Source organism: Phacochoerus africanus, chromosome 12 (assembly GCF_016906955.1).
Source record: "Phacochoerus africanus isolate WHEZ1 chromosome 12, ROS_Pafr_v1, whole genome shotgun sequence".
In the NCBI taxonomy this organism is placed as follows: Eukaryota; Metazoa; Chordata; class Mammalia; order Artiodactyla; family Suidae; genus Phacochoerus; species Phacochoerus africanus.
In genome coordinates this window covers 65,489,154-65,515,527 of record NC_062555.1, presented here as the reverse complement: position 1 = coordinate 65,515,527, position 26,374 = coordinate 65,489,154, and the positions used below count along the sequence as shown (strand labels likewise).

Sequence of the window (26,374 nt, the reverse complement as noted above, 5' to 3'; positions counted from 1 at the left end):
TTCTAGTCACAGCCAAGCTTCTAGGAATAGCCATCGGCGTGTGTTTCCTCCCCGGCCTCACCTCTCGCTCATTCTTCATTCCGTACCATCGCGCTCTTGGCCCACACTCTGCTGAAACTGCCCCATGACCTCCAACGCTTTTCAGTCTTTGTGGAGCAGCTTTGAAAAGACGACAACGCACAGTCTTGAAGAAATGGTCTACACATACCTTCCCCCCTCTGAAAATGAATCTGTTTCTAAGCCCCCTTTCCCACCAGGTAGGGAGGAAATCCAGTCTCGGCCATTATTGGGGTTCCCTTCCTGGGACCTGGTCGTGCGAGATTCCAGAGGGTTTCAGACAGTGTAGAACCCTGGGGGTGGAGTCTTCGGTTCACAAGAGTCTGGGGTGACCTGCTTCTTGTGCAGCCCACTTGCTGCTATTGGGCCCTTCCTCTGCATCTGTTCTCTGCAGGGCACAGTGCCTGCTGTCCAGACTAGATAACCTGGTTCCACGCTAGGTGGACCCTGCACCTGCCAGCTGCCCAGGGCTCCTGGGGGAAAGGCCTCGGGCCCCACCGTTCTGAGAGCCCACCAGCTGGTCCCTTGGAACACGATCTCCTCATGCCCTAACTAGTACACTCTACACTAACTAGTACACTCCCAATTTTGCCGTCTCCTGGGAGCCCTTCCTCTGCTCTCAAGCAAGGCAACTCCTTCTGAGCCCCTCAGGGGACCAGGGGACCCTTGATCATCTTCAAACTCAAAATCCCACTGGAGCAGGGGAAAGGGGCGCTATCTCCCACTGACCCATATACCCATGAACTTTAAAGCCTCAGTGGATTTCTGGTGGCACTGGCCTAGCTCCAGCTCTCTGAGGCCTAGAACCATCTCCCCTCCTTGAAAGTCTCTCCTCCTTTGAACCTGTGGACATGCTCGCTGAGTCTTCTTTCTCTCTGACTGGTCTTTCTTAGTCCTCTTTGTTCTGCCTGTCCCTAAATCAATGGGTTTCCCCTTTTTTCTTTCTTCTTCCTAAAAGTACTTTGAAAGATTAAATACTCTCCCTGTACCTTTTTAAGTTGTCATTTTAAAAAATGTTATCCTAAGTCTAAAGAGCTGCAAGAATCAATTTTCTAATATAGTGTAAATGTGAATATTTTTAAATGAAATTGTTGTATCATTCCTCTAAATAAGCATAATGGAATCTATAAAACATTGGTGATTTGTTTTTGTTTTTTGGGTTTTTTTTTTTTTTTTTAGTCTTTTTAGGGCTGCACCTCCAGCATATGGAGGTTCCCAGGCTAGGGGTTGAATCAGAGATGTAGCTGCCGGCCTACACCACAGCCACAGCAACTCGGGATCTGAGCTGAGTATGCGACCTACACCACAGTTCACGGCAACGCCTGATCCTTAACCCACTGAGAGAGGCCAGGGATCAGATTTGCAACCTCGTGGGTACTAGTCAGGTTCGTTAACCACTGAGCCACAACAGGAACTCCAAAACACTGGTGATTTGTTATAACCTACTATCATATTTTAAAATCTTTTTTAATTTTAATTTTTTTTTATGGCCACACCCATGGCATACGGAAGTTCCCAGGCCAGGGACTGACACTGAGCCACAGCTGTGACTTATGCTGCAGTTGCAGCAATGCTGGATCCTTAGCCCTTGAGCCAAGCCAGGGATTGAACCCGCACCTCTGCAGGGACCCAGGCCAAATGCAGTTGCATTCTTAACCCACTGCCCCACAGTGGGAACTCTAGCAAGCTTTTTTAACAGCTGGCATTTGACATGATTCTTTTTCTCTTTAATATCACATTTTCTTTTCCACAGAATGTTTCCTCACTACAGTTTATAGTTTATAGCCTTTTATTGATCACCTTCTTACTTCTCCAGAAAAAAAGTATCGATTAAAATTTGGAGTTCCCATTGTCGCACAGTGGAAATGAATCCGACTAGTATCCATGAGGACGTGGGTTCAATCCCTGGCCTTGCTCTGGTTAAGGATCTGGCATTGCCATGAGCCGTGGTGTAGGTCGCAAACATGGCTGAGATCCCAAGTTGCTGTGGCTGTGGCATAAGCTAGCAGATGTCACTCTGATCTGACCTCTAGTCTTGGAACCTCCATATACCATGGGTGTGGCCCTAAAAAATTTAAAAAAGCAAAAAATAAAATGAAATAAAATTTTCTGTGTCTCCCATAGCCACAAGCCTCTAAGTGTTAAAGATTTCTTCTGTGTTGAGTCATCATTACAATGATTATTGGTACTCAATTGATCCAAACAACATAAATATTATAAATTCAAAAATAATTATTTAATAGAAAAGTAAACTTTTCACCCAACTTCACTGAGGTATAATTTTCATCCAAAAATAATTCATTCTTTTTAAGCATCATTTTGATGAGTTTAGACAATTGTGTTTAGATACACAACCAACACCACAATCAAAATCAAGATATAAAATATTTTCTTAACTCCAAAAGTTCCCTCTGGCCTCTTTGCAGAGGCAATCCTCAAATCTTGTCCCTAACCTAGGCCATCACTAATCTGCTTTCTGCTCTTAGACTTCTCAACCTCCCAAACTGCAAGAAATTAATTTGTTGTTGATAAGCTACCCAGCCTGTGGCATTTGTTATAGCAGCCAGAACAGACTAAGACAGAAATGCTTTTCTTAATTTATGTGACTGGAGATACATGTTTTCTTGCCACCCACCCCTGCTCCAACTTAGTCATCAAGTAGTAAATATTACTCATCACTAGAATGAGAAAGGGTTCAGCATCAATTCCATCCCTACTTTGCACTTTTACAGATGGAAGCTTTGAGAAACCATATTCACAGACATAAAAGGATGGGAAAGGAAGAAGGTTTCTGGTTTTCTTTTCTTCCTTAGGGCTGCACCTGTGGCATATGGAAGTCCCCAGGCTAGGAGTGGAATTGGAACTGCAGCTGCCGGCCTACACCACAGCCACAGCAATGCCAGATCCAAGCTGCTGTGTCTGTGACCCTATACCGCAGCTCACAGCAATGCTGGATTCTCTAACCCACTGAGTGAGGCCAGGGATCAAACCCACATCCTCATGGATACAAGTCAGATTCTTAACCCACTGAGCTACAATGGGAACTCCAAGAAGAAGGTGTTTTCACAGCAGTGTCTCTCAAATCTTTGAACTCCTTCTCTATTATGCCCAAAATCACAGAGTGATCTATAATCATAAACTGCTTATGATGACTTAACAGCTGATAATGCCCTAAGGTTGACAACTTCAGCCCTGCTAATGCACAGGCCTGCAGACCACTCTTCCGGCAGAGGGTCTCTTAGGTAATCAGCAGAGTCATTCGCCTTCTTAGAACCAGAACTAAGAGTATTTCCAATCACCGCTTTGTTTGACACCCTAGAGGTCTCTTTATCCTCCAGGATGATGCAACATGGTGCTGTGAAGAGTGTGCTTTTCTTTTGCAAAGTGGAAGGAAGGCAATTATGAAAAATTAATAAAGGAGACATGGGCCCCCCACCCCCCAGCCCCCATGAGAGGTGCATTCTCCAGGCAGTTGAAGGAAAGATTAGAAATGAGAGCTGAAGATCTAGACATGGTGTCCCTGAAAACATTCACGCGCATGCACGCCTTGGAAAGTCTTCGCCAGGAGGACTTTCTCCCAGTTTAAAAACCTCTGTCTTCAACAGCTAATGTTGGTTGGAGTTCAGCCCCAGCCATTTTCATCTCTTTAGTGCTACGGAGTTACCATGGGTATGCCGCTAACTCTCCCATCTCTCCTCTCAGCTCAGACCTCCCTCCTGCGTCTAAGAATCATATATTCGATTGGCTGTTCAACATCTTCACGTTCCACTAAGATGTGGTACACTTTCTTCTACGTATAAACACATCCTACCCTAGACTTAGGAAACAAGAGCCAACTCCATAAATTGAACTGGAAACAGAGTAGTTAGCTTTTCTCTGTCACTTTACTTTTTACAGAGTGTCTTCATCCACAGACATGTGTCTACGCTATAGAGTCTATAGAGTATACCTGTGACTCTTACGGTAAATGCTTGTATTATGCAGATGAGGAAAGCAAGACTCTGGGAGGTAAAATGAAAAGTCAGATATATTCAGAAAAAACGTGAAAGAAACAAAAGACTCATTCTCTGCCTTGACTTTGGTTGGAGAGAAGTTACTTAAATATAGATGTTAAAAACCAACATAAGCCTGTTTATGTAAGTAACCAAACTACTACTCAGGTCCATGATACAGGTATTTTCCCACTAGTTTTAATAAAAGTTGTATGGATTTACATTCTATATAAAGCCCTCATATCTCATTTCCTCATGGAAGTATGAAAAAATTAAAATGTGTTGGCTGGATGGAGTTCCCATTATGGCTCAGCGGAAACGAATCTGACTAGTATCCATGAGGATGCAGGTTCGATCCTTGGCCTCACTCAGTGGGTTAAGGATCTGGTGTTGCCGTGAGCTGTGGGGTAGGTCACAGACATGGCTCGGATCCTGTGTGACTGTGGCTGTGGCTGTGGTGGAGGCCGGCAGATGTAGCTCTGATTCGACTCCTAGCCTGGGAACCTCCATATGCCGAGGGTACGACCCTAAAAAGCAAAAAATAAAGAAATAAAATAAAATTTGTTGGCTGGAAAAATAAATGAATTAACCCACAGTATGTAAAGGCCCAAAACAATATGATTAACAATGATCAATGATTAGAGAGTTGTTTAGCCAGAAACAGAGGCGAGATGTGTCACTTCCTTGGCTTCCTTCCAACAGTTTTATTCCATACAAAAGAAAAAAAATAAGGTTTTCTCATTCTTTTATGGATTGTGTTTTCAACATAGTCATTCGCTGAATGTACATTTCCTGTCCTGAGTAAGGGGTATGTGATTGTGGGGAAAAACAACATCTCCAGCTCTGCACATCTTGAACAAGCGTTGTTTGCAACAAACCCCGGCCAAAAGAGCATTTAGGGAGTGTTTTGAGTTTTTGTTCAAGCCAGAATATGCAATTTTCTATTTCCTAAGATGACAGTTGAGCAGTGATCAACCAAGTCTTTAAAAATATGTACTTTGGAGTTCCCGTCCTGGTTCAGCAGAAATGAATCTGACTAGCATCCATGAAGACACAGGTTCGATCCCTGGCCTCACTCAGTGTGTTAAGGATCTGGTGTTGCCGTGAGCTGTGGTGTAGGTCACAGACACGGCTTGGATTCCGAGTTGCTGTGGCTGTGGCATAGGTCGGCAGCTACAGCTCTGATTAGACCCCTAGCCTGGGAACCTCCACATGCTGCGGGTGCAGCCCTAAAAAAAAAAAAAGAAAGAAAGAAAAGAAATCGCATAGAATCAGGTAGCAATTTATGGACGCCTTTTCTTTTTGTTTTATTTTTGTTTTGTCTTTTTGAGGGCTGTACCTGCAGCATATGGAAGTTCCCAAGCTAGGAGCCAAATCGGATTTATAGTTTCTGGCCACAGCCATAGCAACACCAGATCCAAGCTTCACCTGTGACCTACACCAGTGCTCGTGGCAATGCTGGATCCTTAACCCACTGATTGAAGCCAGGGATTGAACCCGAGTCCATAGGGATCCTAGTCAGGTTCATTACCACTGGGACACAGTGGGAACTCCCCACCTTTTCTTTTTAATATTAAGCTTTTAACTTGCAAAACAAAAATCACAAGAATTCCTATTGTGGCTCAGCGGTAACAAACCCGACTAATATCCATGAGGATGCACGTTCGATCCCTGGCCTCGCTCAGTGGGTTAAAGATCCAGCATTGCTGTGAGCTGTGGTATAGGTCACAGATAAGTCTCAGATGCCATGTTGCTGTGGCTGTGCCATAGGCCGGTGGCTACAGCTCAAATTTGACCCCTAGCCTGGGAACCTTCATGTGCTGTGGGTATGGCCCTAAAGAAGATTTGAAAAAAAAAAAAAAAGACAATCACACACGTTTCAAGAAGGGTGAGATCCTGCAGGTGCTGGGAGAGGCCTGATCTCCCCATTGGGGTGTCTTAGTCCATTCATGTTGCTTTAACAAAAATACCACAGACAGCATGACTTAAACAATAAACAATTATTTTTCATGGCTCTAGAGGTCGGGAAGTCCAAGATTAAGGCATTGGCAGATTTGGTGTCTGGCAAAGACCCACATCCTGGTTCACAGACAGCTGTCTTCTCCCTGTGTCCTCACATGGCAGGTGGGGTGAGGGAGCTCTCTGAGGTCCCTTTATCAGAGCACTAATCCCACTCGTGAGGGCTCCACCCTCATGACCTAATCATCTCTCAAAGGCTCTACCTCCAAATAATATCACATTGGGGATTAAGTTTCAGTACATGAATTTTTGGGGCAACACAAACATTTAGTCTGTAGCATGGTGGGACAAGGGTTTCTTTTGGTGCCCGTGCCATGCAGAAGTTCCCAGGCCAGGGATCGAACCTGCAACACAGCTGTAACCAGAGCCGCGGCAATGACAATGCCAGATCCTTAACACTGAACCAGGAGGGAACTGCTAGTGGGACAAGTCTTCACTGAGCAGGACTGTCCCACAACCTGTCGGACACTTAGCATCCCTGACTCTGCTAATTAAAAGCCAGCAGTATCCTGTCTTGGTTATCAATTGCTGCATAACAAATTACTCCAAACTTAGCATCTTTAAGCAACAATCATTTGTCATCCCACAGTGCCTATAGGTCAGGAATCTGGGAGGCGCTTAGCTGGGTGGTCCAGGATCAGGGCCTCAATCAAGGTGTCTGCGAGGGCTGCAGTCCTCTGAGACCTGACTGGGTCTGGCAGGCCGCTTCCAAACCCATGCAGGTGGTTGTTTGCAGAAGGCTTCAGTTTCTCGTCCCGTGGGCTTCTCCCCAGGGCTGCTCACAGCAAGACTCTCCACAAGCAAATGCTGAGAGAGAGAGAGAAACAAAGAGGGAGGGAGGGAGGGAGAGAGAGGGAGGAAGAGAGAACCTGAGGCAGACGATGTAGTGTCTTTTCTGACCTGATCTCAGAAGTGGCCGGCCCTCACTTTTGACACCTCTGGTCACACAGACCCATGCTGTTGCAATATTGGGGAGGAGTGGCCTGCAGGGGTGGGAACCCCAGAATTAAGATCATCGATGGACACTTAGAAGCTGGCTACCATATGCCCATCACCATTGTGACAGCAGAAACATCCTACAGATGCTCCTAACCCCCTCCCTTCCCCAGAGAAGCACAGTCAGCCCATTTTAGGGTGTGGAAACAGGCCAGCGAGCTCTGCAACTACGGAGCTCTCAGGCAGCCGCATCCTGTACTGCTCTGCCTCACACTAAACGCACTCACCTTTAGCAATCTTCCTTCCTGCCTTCCCGCCTTCTTCCTTTCTTATCATTATTTTTACGTCCGCACCTGCGGCATATGAAAGTTCCAGGGCTAGGGGTCTCACCTCAGCTGCAGTTGAGGACACAGCCACAGCCATACCAAAAGGGAGCCACATTTGCAACCTACACCACAGCTCATGGCAACGCTGGATTCGTAACCCACTGAGCAAGGCCAGGGATCGAACCTGCATCCTTAAGGACACTCTGTCAGGTTTGTAACCTGTTGAGCCACAATGGTAACTCCTCATCTGTGCTTTAGGTGTAAGCTTCAGTAAAAAATAGAGAAAGAAAATAAAAGAAATTATGATAACAAATTCATATTTAAATTAACAGCAGATAATTTCCCCCCTCCCCCCACTCCCCGCGGATTATATTTCTTCATTCTGAATAAAGTAAGTTTCCAATTTAAAACTCCTCTCCAGGATTTCCTGTCATGGTTCAGTGGCTAATGAACCCGACTAGTTAGTATCCATGAGGAGCTAGGTTCGATCCCTAGCCTCGCTCAGTGGGTTAAGGATCCAGTGTTGCCGTGAGCTGCGGTGTAGGTAACACACGGCTTGGATCCCGCATTGCTGTGGCTGTGGTGTAGGCCAGCAGCTACAGCTCTAATTCGACCCCCACGGCATATGGAGGTTCCCGGGCTAGGGGTCAAATCGTAGCTGCAGCTGCCAGCCTACACCACAGCCACAGCCATGAGGGCCATGGATGTGGCCCTAAAGAAAAGACAAAACCCCAAAAATAATAATAATAATAAATAAAACTCCTCTCCAGGAGTTCCCACTGTGGCTCAGTGGATTAAGAACCTGACGTAGTGTCTGTGAGGATGTGGGTTCAATCCCTGGCCTCGCTCAGTGGGTTAAAGATCCATGTTGCCGCAAGAGGTAGCAAAGCACAGGAACTTCCAGATGCCACAGGTATGGCCAGAAAGAAAGAAAGAAGAAATGAAAACCTCTCTCCAATTTTTTCCAATGTGGTTAAGGCTCAGCCTGGAACTCTGGTTTTTAATATTTTCAAGACAGGAGTAAAAGACTTCTTTGTATGCCAAAGATCTGCTGACTTTGCAAAGAGCTCTTTAATTGGGGAGGAGCTGGGAGGGTGGGAACGGGGATGATGGGCCCACGGCTTTACAGCCCATCTCTCATTTAATCCTCCTGGCAAATCAGGAGGTAGGTATTACTGTTTCTTATTTGCCCACAAAAGGAACCAGTGCTCAGAAAGTTCAAGCAACGTGTGACGGCCAAAGCGGGGGTGGGATGGAGTGGGAAGCTGCGGTTCGCAGATGCACACAAGCATTTACAGGATAGATGAACAACAAGGCCCTACTGTAGAGCACAGGGAACTATAGTCAATATCCTGAGATAACCCACCATGCAAAAGAATATGAAAAAGAACATATAGATGTGTAACTGGAGCACTTTGCTGTACACCAGAAATTAATGCAACACTAAACTTCAATTGAAAACAAAAAAGGTCAAGTGACAGCTCGAATGGAACCAGGGCTGCCTGAATGTCACCTCTGCTCCTGGATGATTAAGACTGAATTCTTCAGACTAACAACAAGGAAAAAGAATAGAAGTTCATTCTTGAAGCAAGACTAAAAGGAGAAGCTCTACAGAAACCAAAAGGATTATACATCTCAAAAACAAAAGATATAATTGTTTTTTGAATTAGATTTTATTTTATTTTATTTTTTTAAGGCCATACCCGTGGCATGCAGAGGACCCCAGGCTAGGGGTCGAATTGGAGCTGTAGTCTCCGATCTACACCACAGCCACAGTAATGCCAGATCTGAGCCATGTCTGCAACCTACACCATAGTTCATGGCAATGCCAATCCTTAACCCACTGAGTGAGGTCAGGGATTGAACCTACGTCCTCGTGCATGCCAGTCAGATTCATTTCCGCTGAGCCACAATGGGAACTCCAGAAATAACCATTTTAATCCCCCAGGAATGGACTGTGTACCAAAGCCTTCCCCCAAATGGATAATGAAATTTACAGAGGTGTGATGGTTCTTGACGATGGGTTTTTGAAGAAGTGATGGACAGGTGCACTGTCTTGACACAAACACAGCAGGACATCACACAGCAAACATTTAGAAACAGCAATCATCTGGATACACAGAATCTGAACAGTCCTAAGTACAAACGCCTGCCCACAGCGTGGTCGGCCTGATTTGACACAACACCCCCATGTCCAGATCCATCAGACCTCTGAGCTGTACCTACCTAATCTACCAGCACTTTGAATTCCATTTATTCTTGCCTTACTAAATGTCTAAAACCAATAATAACTACTATCACTGAACACCAGCTGTGTACCGGGAAGAGTTTTAGGCATTTTTAGCTGCATAACCTCATTTAATCATGCTAGCACTTCTCTACAGATGAGAAAACCAAGTGGCTAAATAACTTCCCAATGCCAAAGCCAGTAAGAGCATCACCAAATTCAAAGTTGTCTGACTCCCCGCCCCTTGTTCCTGGTATCCTGAATCCCATGAAGGTATTGATGTGGAAAAGTTGGCACAGGCATTCTTTGATAGTATTGACACCTGATTTTGAGCAATGATGAATTAGTCTATCTCTCATTTCTCCCCTCTCCCTTGCTTCCCTCCACCAGCCAATTTTAGTTGATCATATATTTTTTGTCCTTTTCTTTACACAGAGATGTATCTGAAGGCCATGGTGAAGGTCACACTGTAGAAATGAAGGTACTGTCGTAATTTGAATGAAGAAAAATGGTGGAAGAAGGAAGTTACCAAAATACACGTGGGGGTATAAGCGTACAAAATTCCCAAGTGCGCCCCAGAATTCAGCTCCATGTTCACACTATAAGTGACAGGAGTAAGAATTTCATGATGAAAACACACACCAGCTTACAACTGACCATCAGCGGGTACAGTGAACAATCAATGAATAAACCTTGTAACTGATATTTTTGCCATCCTATTTGAGACGTGCCATTAAACTCCCTCCTAAATAATGGATGGGGGATATGTTTTCCCTGTTAAAAAGGGAAAATGTCAACAGAAATTACAGGAATTCCTCAAATGATGGGAAGTATGCTCAAAATCAAAATCGCCAAACCAACAAGTGGAATCTCAACAATAAAATAAATTTTTCCACTATTAATGCCAAGAGCAGTAATTTGATTTCAGCAAAACAATACCATCTGTCCTACTAAATGTCAATTTCTATTTTTATGAGCTTTGTAGTTTGGCTAATTTTTAGTTTATAATTGTGTAAGAGCTATAAACATAGGGTTATAGTTGGTTTTAAATATTTAAATGTATGCATGATCAAACATCTTTCTGTTACAAATGACAAAAACCCAAGTCAACCTGGTTGTGTTGATTCGTCACATCCTGGCTGTAGTCAGTGTCTTGATCTAAGACTTTAGAGCCATCTCTTTCCCTCCACCTCACAACGAAACACAGGCATTACCCAAGATTGTCCTCAGCCCCCTTCCTTCTTCCTCTGTGTACTTTCACTTGGGGGGACTCATCCACTCATGCAGCTGTGCTGATGAAATGACTCTCTGATGTCTACATTACCACCCTTCATCTCTTCAAACCCACATTTCCAGCCGCTGGATAGACCTCTACTTCCTGCACAGACCTCTCTATTTCCTGTACAGACCCCTGTACTTCCTATACAGACCTCTCTACTTCCTGTTCTACTTCCTGTACAGACCCCCCGTACTTCCTATACAGACCTCTCTACTTCCTGTTTAATGTAAAGCTAGGAGATTCTCCCTGTTTCTTTTTAAAAGTAAGAGAGTTTAACTGTAATCAATGAAGCCCATGAAGCCCACTATCTCTTTCCTCTTGGATCTTCTCTCCACCCTACCTCCCCTTGCACAGACACCACTGGAAGGGCTATGGCATTTTGGATTTCAGCCAAGGGGTTGTTGAGCTCAGGATGCACCCGCTGGGTTTGGCAGGATAGCTCCATGTGGCCACAATCTCTTGGATGTATGGATATTGTTAGCCATCCTGGTGTAGGAGTGGCTTCCAGGAATGCTCTTTACTGTCTGTTAGGCTGATTCACATGATACAAATGTGTCCTACTGTACCCAACCCTGAAAGGATTTCGGTAGTGAAAGAAAAACAAGTTTGAAACATCCAATCAGTTCTCACTGAAGCCCAGTCAGAGAAGTCCTCTGCTTCTGACTCCTAAAGATTTAGGAATACTCAATAACGCCACAGATTCTATTTTATTTCATTTTATTTTATTTGTCTTTTTGTCTTTTAGGGCTGTACCCACGGCAAATGGAGGTTCCCAGGCTATGGGTCCAATCAGAGCTGTAGCTGCCAGCCTAGGCCACAGCCACAGCAACACCAGATCCAAGCTGCATCCACAACCTAAACCATAGCTCTCATCAGTGCCAGATCCTTAACCCACTGAGCAAGGCCAGGGATCAAAACTGCATCCTCATGGATGCTAGTTGGGTTCGTTAACTGCTGAGCCAAGACAGGAACTCCACAGAGACTATTTTAGATGCACACATTTTTTTTTTTTCTTTTTTGGTGAGAATCATGTGAAATAGAATGATCATAAATTCTGTATGTAGAGGACACAACTAATAAAACTACAAAGAGCAGCGATGCCTGTTAACAGTTTATATGTGTGGGAAAATGCTATCTTTACTTCCAGAATTGAAATCTATAAAATAAAATGAGATCATCTACAAATAAAGGAATAAAATTTATGGATTTCCCATTGTGTCTCAGTGGATTAAGAACCAGCTAGGATCCATGAGGACGCCAGTTGATCCCTGACCCTGCTCAGTGTCCAGCATTTCCATGAGCTGTGGTGTAGGTCTCAGAGATGTGGCCAGGATCCCGAGTTGCTGTGGCTGTGGTGTAGGCCAGCAGATGCAGTTCTGATTTGACCTCTAGCCTGGGAAATTCCATATGCCACAGGTGTGGCTCAAAAAAGAAAAAGAGAAAAAGAAAAGAAAAAGAGGAGTTCCCGTCGTGGCGCAGTGGTTAACGAATCCGACTAGGAACCATGAGGTTGCGGGTTCCGTCCCTGCCCTTGCTCAGTGGGTTAATGATCCGGCGTTGCCGTGAGCTGTGGTGTAGGTTGCAGACGCAGCTCGGATCCTGCGTTGCTGTGGCTCTGGCATAGGCTGGTGGCTACAGCTCCGATTCGACCCCTAGCCTGGGAACTTCCATATGCCGAGGGAGCGGCCCAAAGAAATAGCAAAAAGACAAAAAAAAAAAAGAAAGAAAGAAAAGAAAAAGAAAATCTATGAAGAATGTTTTGTCTTGTACGTGATCTTATTTGATCTCGGTTGCATAAGTAAAGAGGGTTTATGTTCCCTAATTTTCAAATAAGACCTAAAAAAAATTTTTGAGCCTGAACTGACCTCTGACTTCCTGCTTTTTCACAGCACACAAGGACTCTCAACCTTGGCCAGTTGGTCTACCAGTCTGGTCTTGGCTCTTCTTGTTAGCCCACGTTGGGGACACGTACCCAGCTCACACTACTGTCTTCTGTCAGCTCTGCCCTGCTCACCATGACTGATAGGCTGGGCACACAGATCAGGAGACACGTGAATGATGCTGAAGTGCCAGGTGGCATGTCTGCTGCTTCAGGCGTCCTGCCAATCTAGCTAGAGAGGCTTTCTGCCCTTGATGTGCTCCTGTGTTCCTCCTTGATGTGTGACTTTAGCTAAGAAAACTTTCACCCCCAAGTTTTTATTTTAAAAATGTCCCTCCTGCAGCAAAGTAAAAGAATAGTACAAAAATAGCTGTATACTCATCACCCAGATTCAAACAGTTAACTTTTGGCCACATTTGTCCTGTCCCTCTCTCTCCCCATCCTCCCCCACCTCCCTCCTCAGCACCACTGGCTCCGAGCCTCCTCTGCAACCTACACCACAGCTCTTGGCAATGCAGCATCCTTAAGCCACTGAGTGAGGCCGAGGATTGAAGCCACATCCTCATGGATTCTAGTCGGGCTCATTACCACTGAGCCACAACAGGAAATCCCTCGTCTTTTGACCCTCTTTTTATCTAGGCTCCCCCTGACTTTTTTCTTTCAGGACATTTTTTAAGGATTGAGGCCAGTGGCCTTGTAGAATGGCCCGCAACCCACATTTGATTGTTTCTTCATGCTCGGATTCAAGTTAAACATTGGCAGCAAAATACTACACAGTGGGTACTTTTCACTGCATCACATCAAGAGACACACGATGACATATTGTCTCATTATTGCTCATGTTAAGTGGGTCACTTGACCAAGATGGTTTGTGCCAGATCTCTATCACAAAAGCGTCTTTGCTCACTTGCAATTAATAAGTAACCCATGGGGTGATAAGGGGAGACTTCATAAATTATGTGAATATCCTGTTTCCGAGCAACCTTTAACCCAATGTTTTAGTACTGCTATTACATCAGTGGCTGTAAAATTGGTAAATTTTATTATTCTGTCTACATGTATTGGCTGGCATTCTTCGTAAAGTTTTCCCTCCCATTCATATACTGTTTTTCAGTATCACTATAAACTCAAGGGTTCTTTTCTTATTCTCTGTTTTATGATCCAATGCTATTATTATCATTTTAGTGCTCAAATTGTCCCCAAATTAACCAGCAATAGCCCCTTCAAGCTGGTTTTTCTGAACTTTTTTTTTTGTCTTTTTGCCATTTCTTTGGGCCGCTCCTGCGGCATATGGAGGTTCCCAGGCTAGGGGTCTAATCGGAGCTGTAGCCACCAGCCTATGCCAGAGCCACAGCAACGCAGGATCTGAGCCGCGTCTGCAACCTACGCCACAGCTCACGGCAACACCGGATCGTTAACCCACTGAGCAAGGGCAGGGACGGAACCCGCAACCTCATGGTTCCTAGTCGGATTCGTTAACCACTGCGCCACGACGGGAACTCCCCTGTCTTGATATTCTTAGTGATTTCTCAACAAGAGGCCCTGCATATTATGTGGCTGGTCCCACTTGTTTGTCCTTAGGCATACCCTTGCTTTCTGGCACAAGAAGACATTCCAAACACACTGTTGTTTCCCTGTCCCTAATCCATATCAACCAATTTATCCAAGGAGGTGTGCTCCTTTTAGAGGGAAACGGTACTTAGAAACCAAGATCTGAGTGCTGGGGTGTCCATTAGTCCTGGGGTGACATTGCTTTAAGGCATGTTCAGTGGTGAGAAGGGCACGTCACAACTCCTTCCAAACCTCTGTACCAAGAGACAACTAAACTCTAGTGTGGCTTCAAGCAGCCTAAGGCCATGTGCCTAACCCCTCCCTTAAATGCCCACCTGGAAAACTCAACACTGCCAAGAGGATTTATAGTGTGTTGCAGCCAACACCTGAGGACAGGCCCATGACTGCCTTTCTTGGAGCACTCACTAAAAAGTGTCCACAGTTCTGAATCCTGCCTCTGTCCCTTTGAGATGTGTATGTACAACCCAGGAGTATCTTTCTCAAGGCCAAAAAAGCCATTCCTTTGAAATGTAATCATCAGGAAATATAGGGGTCTCCGTATCCCCATCTCTGTGGCGTGAGGAATTCTGACTTCCACGATGGCCAGCTAGCAGACACAGCTGACCTTATGGCATATACACTGACCAATCCATGGTAATCGTTTACTTGAGCCCCACTGTCTCCCCCTCCTGACTCTTCTTCTCCCCTTAAAACACCCAGTCACTCTGTTCAAATCAGAATGGAGCTCAGCCATTTTCTGTACCATCAGTACTTACTAAATATAGTATGTTTTCACAAGTCGAATAATGTCCTACTTTGCCCTTAACAGCAGATATAACTGGAACTTGATGGATTCATCCTGATATCTCCATTTCTCACGCAGCATCATAGCACTACTCCATATTTGCCTCCACTGAATATGACTTCCCTTCTCTGACAGTGAGAGCATTAGGTCACTCCACACAATCAATGTATTGACCCACATGCTACCAATGACCACATGTGTGTCCTACCACATGCACAAGAGAGGTTCAGGGAGCTTCGGCATGAAGACACTAATATTACTCTCAATTACTAGCCTGATTCATAAGCCTCCGGTGGTCTTCTCCGCCTTAGAACATATCCCACTAGTCAGAGAGCCGGGTTCCAAAGTTACACGTAATTCTTATCTCTGTGTTGTTACATCATCAGTTTGCCAACCACGTAGATCCCTTTGTTTTTGTCTGCATTCAACTTGGAGAGTTTCTTTTTAAGCTCCCCTTAGATTTAATTTTTAAAATATTTACAACACTTTCATGGTTCAGAATTCAAAACTGCATAAAAAGATACACTCAGAGAAGTGGAAACTATTCCTCTCATCTCTATTCCTTCTACTCCATTCACACCTATGCCCTATAGGTAATTATCTTTGTTTCTGGTTTACCATTCCTGTGATTCTTGTGAAATCAAACAAACACACAAACACGCACACACATTCTCATCACCCTGAAACCTTTTTTCCTTCACAAATGTTAATGTGCTTTACATATTCTTTTTTTTTTTCTTTCTTTCTTTTTACAACTGTACCTGTAGCATGTGGAAATTCCTGGGCTAGGGGTCAAATCGAAGCTGCAGCTACAGGCCTATGCCAGAGCCTTAGCAATGCCAGTTCCTTAACCCACTAAGCGAAGGCATGGATCAAACCTGCATGCTCAGGGACACTATGTTGGGTTCTTAATCTGCTGAGCCACAACAGGAACTCCTGTATATTCATTTCCATGTTGCTTTTCTCACTTAATGATATAGCTTGGAAATCCTTATACATTAGTTCATAGAGGTTCAGTCATTCTTTTTTATTGCTGCATAATATTCCATGACTTGGCTGTTCCATGATGGATTCAACCAGTCTCTTATGGGTAAGAACGTTGGTTGTGCTTTCAATATTTTGCTGTAAGAGATTCCATAATCAATAACCTTTTTCATATATGTTATTTTGCGTTTTGAGGGTTTTTTCTTCAGAATAAATTAATATGGATAATCTTCAGATAAAATAATCTGAACTGCTGGATCAAAGGGAAGACAGCCCTGCTGACACCTCAATTTCAGCGTGATGAGACCCATTGATGTTGTTTTATTAAATATTGCTACATCCTCCTCCTTAGTTGTTAGGCTGCTTTGTACTCTTGCCAGCAATACCTGAAAGTACCTCTTTCAGCCATGGAAATGCTGACTTAGAGAAGCATATCTGTTGCAGGTGCTTGAGAGAAGAGGGTTTATTCTGTGAGTTTTGTCATCACTAGAATCCTTTCCACCACCAGTCTGCTGTGTTTGTGTCCAACAAGACTGAAATGAGAGTTCATGTGGGCAATAGAGAGGCTACAAGGAACAGCAAAACCTTTACATGATGAATTGGACATTAAACCACCAGTAGGGAGAACCCTAAAGATAGACTGTGGGAGCTCAGAAGTGGGCACAGGACTGGGCTCTCAAAGGAGACCTATGAAGCCACAAAATGAGACTCCAGACATACCACTGATCAAGGAATTAGGATGAGAGCAGCTACAAAGTTAAAAGAACCCAGAACCAAGATTAAAAGAACCACACAAGTACCACAGCACTGAAAGCTAGTATAAGGGCTGATTTTTGCTTTGACTGGTATGTTTTCAGCTACTGTGAGGAAGTTATGTAGTTTAATCAAAGCACTCACCAGTAAGATTTACAGGTATAAATTGAGATGCAGTGGAGTTCCCGTCATGCCTCAGTGGTTAACGAATCCGACTAGGAACCATGAGGTTATGGGTTCAATCCCTGGCCTTGCTCAGTGGGTTAAGGATCGGCGCTGCTGTGAGCTGTGGTGTAGGTTACAGACAAGGCTCAGATCCTGCGTTGCTGTGGCTCTGGCGTAGGCCGGTGGCTACAGCTCCAATTGGACCCCTAGCCTGGGAACCTCCATATGCCACAGGAGCGACCCTAGAAAAGGCAAAAAGACAATAAATAAATAAATAAATAAATAAATAAATAAATAAATAAATAATTGATATGCAGTATTTAAGGTAATTTAAACAGTTTAACATTTCTAATCCAAAATGTAGCTACCTTTGCTCCAAACTCAAAACCTGAGTGTATTAGTTTCCTATTGCTGCTGTAACAAATGACCACAAACACAGTGGCTTAAACAACACAGAAATACTACATTATGGGTCTGGAGGTTGGGTCTTATTGGGCTAAAATCGGGGGGGTTGGAAGGGCTCTTCCAGTTTCCAGAGGCTGCCATGTTCCCTGGCTCATGGCCTCCTTCTATCTTCAACGTTCACAACGGCCAGTCAAGTCTTTGTCACAGCACGGGATAGCTGACACTGACTCCTCTGACTCCCTCTTCCCCAGGAAGGGCAGGCCTATCCAGATAACCCAGGATAATCTCCTTATTTCAAGGTCAGCTGATTAGCAACCTTAATTCTATCTGTAAACTGAATCCCCATTTCCATGTGACCTAACACATTCACGGGCTCTAGGGATTAAGATGTGGAGCATTTGGGAGCCATTATTCTGCCTTCCACACCAAGTAACACTGGGCTGTCTTATTCCTAACTAGGGCCCAACTTCGTGTCATATTCAATATTCTACAAAAGACTTGCAAATAAAGTAATGTTTACTAAAGTCCCTCAAGACACTGAGGACAAGTTTTAGGTCTTCATTCAATAAATCCTCTTCTGGCATCTCTTCTTCCTAAGGTTTCTTTCCAACGTCCCTCCTTGGAAATAAATGTCAAATCTCTCTACTTTCTCTTTGTTCTCTCTCTCCAGCTGTCTTGCTCTCTTTCCAGACCTACCTGTCCTTCCACGTATCTCCCAGACCCATCCTCTCTTAGAGGACCCCGGCCCACGCCTGTGCTCAGCTTCCTGGTCTCCCATCCCCCTTCACCCCACACTTAGCTCCGTGAGAAGGTGGGTATGCTGGAGGCACTGTGGGCTCCCCCAGATGCAGTCTCCATCCTTCCGCCATGCTCTGTGCCCAGGAAGGCCAGTCTTGCCCTCTGGCTCCTGGTTGGATAGTGCAAAGTGCAAAGATGGGGGGGGGCAGGGAGGGCAAGGGGAGTGAGCATCTAGTCTCCTCTCCCCCAAAGCCTTCGGCTCCTGACTGGTGGCCCTGTCTTCAGCTATAATCCCCCTCCAGGTTCTGGTAATCAGGTACTCAAGAGGAAAGACAGGTCTGGAAAAAGAGAAAGAGAGCTGCAGCCACAATAGGAACTCCTGGGGTTCCTCTATAAGGGAACGAATCCCATCATGAGGGCTCCACCCTCCTGACCCAATGGCCTCGTGGAGGCCTCACACCTCCAAATACCACCCCATTGAGGGCTGGGATTTTAACGTATGAACTTGGTGGGGGACACATTCAGTTCATAGGCAGGACTTTGTTTTGCTCATGGCTTTTTCCCCAGCACCCACCCAGCTTGATCGCCCTGGCTGTAGTACTAACACCTGCTCATTCCCTGTGTGAGTGAATGAAGAAATTCTGAGGATAGCACAGTGATGGTTAGCACATTTGTTCCTTCTCAGCTCTGGGGATGCATGTCTGGGTCCTGGGGTCACGGAAGATTGCAAATAAAATAACTGTTGTTGTAAATTCTGTAAAACTCCAGGGGGTATAAGCAACACCTTGTAGCTGGCAGACAGAGGAGAGCTGTCCGGGATGGACCCAATCTCACAATTTCAAAATTCACAGCAGGGTTTCACCTGACTGTGAAGCACAGTAAATCAGACCTTCACTTTTTTTTGTTTTTGTTTTTGTGGTTTATTTATTTATTTATTTAATTTTTTATCTTTTAGGGCCACAACTGCAGCATATGGAGGTTCCCAGGCTAGGGGTCTAAACAGAGCCTCAGCTGCTGGCCTATGCCACAGTCACAGCAACTCGGGATCCGAGCGGTGTCTGCAACCTACACCACAGCTCATGGCAGCACCAGATCCTTAACCCACTGGGTGGGACCAGGGGTTAAACCTGCGTCCTCATGGATCCTAGACAGAGTCCTTTCCACTGAGCCACGATGGGAATTCCTCTGCGTTGACTTTCCTGCTTTCTTTCCAGTTCAGCCTCAAAATATCCTAATATCAGCCATCTGGGAGCTTTAAGATGGCCTTTCTCTCTTTTTCTATGTTAAGGTTTTGGAGCCACATTAATTAAGTTGGTTACATTTAAATGTAATAGGTTTTGTAATTATTAATATAATTTTCAAAGTATTTTTGCAAGAGAAGAGCTTCCCCAACCTGCTCCTAAATGCCTTTCTTAGCATCAGCTAAGATCACATTAACACCAATGGCTTCTAATCCTTGACTTTAAACACGGCCAGCTCTTTCTGTTTCTGAGCGTCACACTGGAGGTTCCAGGAAAGGTCTCTGACCTCTGCCAGGAGAATGAAAGAAATGCAAGACCCCATCTCCTCGATCCCTTCTACCCACGTCTGCCAATGCCTGCCCCCTGCTCCTGTGTCTGCGGCTCGCCCTTGGTCTCTCACAGCATCGAACTTCAGCACCAATCAGTCTCCAAGCTGTCACCGCTCAATGTCTTGGGCCATTTTTTTTTTTTTATCTCCTCTTGATCTAGCACCATTTTTTCTTTTTTTTTACTTGAAATACAGTTGCTATATAATATTATATAAATTACAGGTAGTACAATATAGTGAGTCATAATTTTTACAGGTTATACTCCATTTCTAGTTATTATAAAATATTGGCTTTGTTCCCTGTTTTGCATAATTGATCCTTGTAGGTTATTCGATACCTAATAGTTTGTATTTCTCACTCTCCGACCCCTATATTCCCCCCCCCATCCCTGTCCCCACTGGGAACCACTAGTTTGCTCTCTATAGCTATGCATTTGCTTCTCTTTTGTTATATTCACCAGATTGTTGCATTTTTTTTACATGTCACTTATAACTGATAGCATACAGTATTTGTGTTTCTCTGTCTGAATTACTTTACTTAGTATGATAATCTCTAGGTCCATCCAAGTTGCTGCAAATGGCAAAATTTTATTCTTCTTTATGGCTGAGTAGTATTCCATTGTGTGTGTACATATCCCACATCTTCTTTATCCATTCATCTGTTGATGGACATTTGGGTTGCTTCCATATCTTGGCAATTGTAAATAGCACTGCTATGAATATTGAGGTGCAAGTATCTTTTCAAATTAGTGTTTAAGTTTTTGTGGGTTGTTCCTTTTTGGGTGTTTGTTTGTTTGTCTGTTTAAGATATACCCAGCAGTGGAATTGCTAGGTCATGTGGTAACTCTAGTTTCAGTTTTTTGAGAAACGTCCATATTCTTTTCCACAGTGGCTGCACCAATTTGCATTCCCCCAACAGTGTGAAAAGTTTCCCTTTTCTCCACAACGTCACCAATATTTGCTGCATGTGTTGCTTTTTTTTTTTTTCCCCACTGTACAGCAAGGGGGTCAGGTTATCCTTACATGTATACATTACAATTACATTTTTCCCCCTGCATGTGTTGTTTTTGATGGTAAGCCTTCTGACAAGTCATATCCCATTGCCATTAAAAAGCCAACTCAATCTAAATATCAACTAACATTTTTTCATTTCAATTAATATTTCAGATTCCCCATAAAGAAATAATTTCCCCTCTTCTTGACCAACGCTGGAGCTAAAATCCCCAGGCACAGGTACACCCTCATGGGCACACCATTCCCAGCAGGGTGATGCTGCGCCTTTGCACACAAGACTAGAGAGGAAAGGGGAGAAAGGAACAAGAGGAGGCAGTTTGGGAGCCTTGAGATGTGCATGGAAAGAATTTCCTAGATGGGGGCCCTCCGGAATTCCGGAGATTTTGTCGCATCTCGGCCGGGGTGTATTTGAGACTCCTTAACATCATTTCAGCTGCTGCTGGCGAAAGCTCCACATTGCATCTCAGCAATCTATCACTCGACATTCTCCTTACAAAGCTCCACATTGCATCTCAGCAATCTATCACTCGACATTCTCCTTACAATGCACTTTCCCATTCCCCACCTCTGACTCCTGCCTCTACCCTGATCCATGCCACGTGGACGCACGAAATCTCTGGGTACCTGCGATAAAAAGGAGCAAGGTACCGATCCATGCTGCACCGTGGATGGACCTTGGAAGCACTGGGCTAAGTGAAAGAAGCCAGTCAAAAGAGACCACATTCCATGTGGTGATTCCATTAAATGAAGTCTAGAATAAGGCACATCCACAGCAACATGGATGGACCTAGAGATTCTCACATTAAGTGAAGTGAGTCAGACCGAGAAAGACAAATACCATGTGATATCACTTATACATGAGATCTAAAATAAGACACAAACGAACTTACGGACATAACAAAAACAGACTCACAGACATAGAAAACAAACTTATGGTTACCAAAGGGGAAAGGGGAGTGAGGGATAAATTAGGAGACTGGGATTAGCAGACACGAACTGCTATAAATAAAATAAACAACCAGGTCCTACTGTATCGCAGAGGGAACTATACTCAATATCTTTAAACTACCGTGGAAAAGAATATGAAAAAATATGAAAAAGTTCTATATAGATAGATAGATAGATAGATATCTGAATCATTTTGCTGTGCACCAGAAACTAACACAGCATTGTAAATGAGCTAGACTGCGATTTAAACAAATAGAATAGGCAAATTCACAGAGACGGAAAATAGAAGTGCAATTGCCAGCGGTGTGGCCGGGTGGGGGTGCAGGTGGGGGAGGGGCGGGGCGGAGGGGAGCAGCTGATGGCTTCAGGGTTCCTTTGGGGGGTGGTGAAAATAATCTCCACTTGCTTGTGCTGACGGATACACAATCCTGTGACTATACAAAAACCACGGAGTTGTCCATTTTAAGTGGGTGAACTGTATAATATATGAACTGCATCTCAGTAAAGCCGTCACCCAAAACACAAATCACTGTGAGGGGAAAGCAGGAAACGGAAGAAGTCTAGGAGGAAATGAACAATGAGGCTCAGAGGAATCAGAGGGGGATTTCGAGAAGGTTTTCAGGAGAAAGGAAAAAATAGGTTCTTATACAAAATAGAGTTTTTCACCCAGTTCCTGAGAAGAACACTCTCTCTAAAGCATCTTCTAGAAACTGCAGGAAAGAAAAAAAGAAAAAGAAAAAGCCTGGGAGTTCCCGTTGTGGCTCAGTGGCTAACGAATCCGACTAGGAAACATGAGGTTGCGGGTTTGATCCCTGGCCTTGCTCAGTGGGTTAAGGATCTGGCGTTGCTGCGAGCTGTGGTGTAGGTTGCAGACATGGCTCCAATCCTGCATTGCCATGGCTGTGGTGTAGGCCGGTGGCTACAGCTCCGATTCAACCCCTAGCCTCAGAACCTCCATATGCTGCTGGTGCGGCCCTAGAAAAGACAAAAAGACAAAAAAAAAAAAAGAAGAAAAAGAGAAAGAAAGCCTGGATCAATGTGGCAAAAGTGAGAAACAGACAGAGGGCAAGGCTGACAGCAGATCGACACCAAGGCTGAGGGTCAGAACATCAGGAAGCAAAGCAGAAAAGACAGCCCAGAACAGAGCGCAGGAAAAGAAGTCCAAAATAAAAATGAATTCGAATGAGACCAGAGAGGCCACTTTCTTCCTTCTGCTTCCCCTCCCCCGCCACCCCAACTTCTACCCACACACCTGTCCGTCTCTCTCTCCTTCTCCCAAGTTGGATTCCTGTCCCAGCTCTGTTCACAGCAGGCTCAAGTGGGGGCCCTGTCCCTCACCCTCCCCCAAAGGTCCTCCTCCCAGAGAGCCCTGTGCCTCCCCCTGATGGCCAAGCCCGGGAGGCCCCAGGCCTTGGGAACACACACAGGTGCGCAAGGGTAGGGGCTGGCACGTTCCAACCAGCATCCAGCTGCTGGACCATCATGGCTCTGGTCCTCACCAGAAGGTTGCCATGGGCGGGACCAGGCAGACTCCATCTTCACGAAGTACCCAGGCAAGTCCCTTGATGCCAGGCCAACTGGCAGCTGGCGAGAGCAGACAGATTTCTGGAGCTGGTCCCCTCCACTTCCGCTCTCACCAAACATCTGGCAGGGCACTAGGCTATGGGGCAGGAAGTCCTGAGCCCTGTTTTAAGCTGTGACATGCAGTCTGGGGCAAGTGCTTTCAACACAGGGCTCACTTTCTATTCTGCATTCATGCAACAACTTTTTTTTTTTTTTCCTGAGTAGCTCAGGGTGGCAGACAGTATCCTGGCTGGTGTGAGAGTTCCCATCTCTCAATTCTGAAACTTGAACAAGGAAACCAACCATCTCTGTGTCACTCGGACTAGATCACCTCAGTCCTCAGACCCAGGTCTTAGCAAACAGACCCGGGTAATTGTTGGGGTCCCTTGTGAGGAAGAACTTAAAGCTATAGGAGGCTTTATAATGGTTTACTCATATTTTTTTTAAATGTTATTACACCTGTTTTAGCAAGAGAGCTGAAGCTTAGGAAAGTTAAGTTGCCTAAACTAAAACAGACAAACAACAAAAAATAAAACCCCAAAGCCTTTTCTGATTCTGAATCCTATATACCGCCTCTAATTTACCTGGTCTTCAAAAGAAATAATAGATACACCCACACCCCTCCCCAACAAATGTCACACTTCTTTAAAAATTAAATTATATAATATCTAAACAATTCTTTACATTGTAGAAATGTACTATTTAAAAATGAAAAATCCGGAGTCCCATTGTGGTGCAGCAGAAACGAATTTGACTAGGAACCATGAGGTTTCAGGTTCGATCAGTGGGTTAAAGATCCAGCATTGCTGTGGGCTGTGGTGTAAGTCGCAGAGAAGGCTCAGATCCTGCATTGCTGTGGCTAGGGTGTAGGATGGCAGCTGTAGCTCCAATTGGACCCCTAGCCTGGGAACCTCCATATGCCACAGGTGCAGCCCTAAAAAGCAAAAAAATAAAAGAAAGAAAAATCCACTTCTATGTGGAATCTAAAATAAGGCACAAATGAACCTACCTATGAAACAGAAACAGACCCATGGACAAGGACAACAGACTTGTGGTTGCCGAGAGGGAGTGGGATAGACTGGGGGTTTAGCGTCAGTAGATGCAAACTATTCTTTTTGTTTGTTTGTTTTTAAGGGCTGCATCCACAGTATATGGGGGTTCCCAGGCTAGGGGTTGAATCGGAGCTGCAGCTGCCAGTCTACACCACAGCCACAGCAATGCCAGATCCAAGCCGCATCTGTGACCTCCAGCACAGCTCATGGCAACACGGGATCCTTAACCCACTGAGCAAGGCCAGGAATCAAACCCATGTCCTCATGGATACTAGTCAGACTCATTACCACTGAGCCATAATGGGAACTCCAAACTATTCCACTTAGAATGGATAGACAAAGAGGTCCTACTGTTTAGTACATGGAACTCTATTCAATTTCTGGGATAAACCGTAATGAAAAAGAATATTTTAAACATGTTTATATGTGTACCACTAAATCAGTTCGCTATTCATCAGAAAGTAGCACAATGCTGTGAATCAACTATACTTTTTAAATTGTTTTTCTTTTCTTTCTTTTCTTTTTGCTTTTTTTTTAATTTTTTTTTTTTAGCTTTTTAGGGCTGTACCTGTGGCATATAGAGGTTCCCAGAATAGGGGTTAAATTGGAGCTGCAGCTGCCAGCCTACACCACAGCCACAGCAACACAAGATCCGAGCTGCATCTGTGACCTACACCACAGCTCACAGCAACACTGGATTCTTAACCCACTGAATGAGGCCACGGATTGAATCTGCGTCCTCATGGATGCAAGTCAGATTTGTTAACCACTGAGCCATGACAGGAAACTCCTCTTTTTTTAAAATACTGTTGAAAATTGTTTTATGTATGTAGGTATGTATTGGCCTCGCCCACAGCTTGTGGAAATTCCAGGGCCAGGGATTGAACTTGTGCCACGGAAATGACAATGCTGGATCCTTAACTGCTAGGCCACCAGGAAACTCCTAATAAGATATTTCTTAAAAGAGAAAAAATAAAAACAAAATAAAAGGGAAAAATCTGACATAAAGCAAGGTGCCTTGGCCACCTAAAGACTTGAGAGAGAGTCTGGGAGGGCTCGGAGATGGAGAAGGCTCTTTGTGCTTTGTGTCTTATTTGGTTCGGGACAAGTCTCCAAAGCAGAAGAGCAATAATCGAGGCCAAGAGTGGGATGACCTCACTTTGTTCACATCTGTGTACAGCAGCTCATCTGGGGACCAGAGGTGACCTGGGTTTGTCAACGTGCGTTACGGTCCCAGAACTGTGCATCAAAGCAGACCCTCTGGGGACTCATACACATGTAAACTAGAAGTTCAACCCCTGAAGAAGTTTTAAAAAATAATTACCACCATTCCACCTCTACTCTACCCGAGTTCCACCTTGATCGAGAGATAAGTCCAAGAAAGTCCAAGAAATACAGAAAGGTGATTTCCCGTGGTATTGGATCCCCAGGAAGCAGTTATTAGGTACTGAATTGCCTATGGTTCTAAGCACTGTAGAGAGAGAACTGCATAGAAGTCTCTTCCTCTCCCCTCTCTCTGTTTTCAAGACCTTACCTTGTAAGGCAGACATCACTTACCTGGACAAACAGGTTCAGGACATAGCGACAGCAGGTGGGAACTTGAAAACATACTGGCGGTTGGCCACTGAAGCACTCACCTGGTCAGCATCAGTGCATTTTCGGCGTGAGAAGCCAGGAGAAAAGTACACGAGGCTGAGTAGCTGGTGAGTTTCCCAGGGACCTTGGCTCAATTGCAGACACTGCCCACGCCTCTTGGAAGATGCCAAGGTGGGCAGAGAAGGGGCTGTGGGATTAGGCTGCAGCCAGGAGGGGAGAAGATGGGGAAACAGCTGGGCTGGAGTAGGAGGGGACCGGAGGCAAGCAGCAAGGGCGTGGCCTGCAGAGAACAGAGAAGCAGAGAGAGCTCCTCTGAGGGGCCAGGCGACAGGGAAGAAAACAGAAGAGCTGTTGCTGGCAGCCCCACCCATGCCTTGGGCCCAAGGCGTTTCTCAAGGCTTCCCCCAGGCTCAGAGACAGCAGGTGGATTCTACAAGGCTCGTGATTGGTGGGAGCAGGGACGAGGAGGAGCTCGGTGAAGGTTAAAACAAAGATTGGAGTCAAAGAGTGAAGGGT

The 26,374-nt window shown here is 44.9% G+C and overlaps 1 protein-coding gene across 2 annotated transcripts in view; it reads right to left on the bottom strand.

Moving 5' to 3' along the window:
* The window catches only part of USP6NL (USP6 N-terminal like), a 201,261-nt gene extending 175,140 nt beyond the window's left edge, over positions 1–26,121 (bottom strand). Inside the window, exon 1 of one of the 2 annotated variants that reach the window (XM_047755322.1) lies at positions 25,900–26,121. The gene's annotated coding sequence lies outside the window, so the exon portion shown is untranslated. The remainder of the gene's footprint in view (positions 1–25,899) is intronic. The other variant, XM_047755323.1, reaches the window with a different exon arrangement.
* Positions 26,122–26,374: the final 253 nt, after the last annotated feature.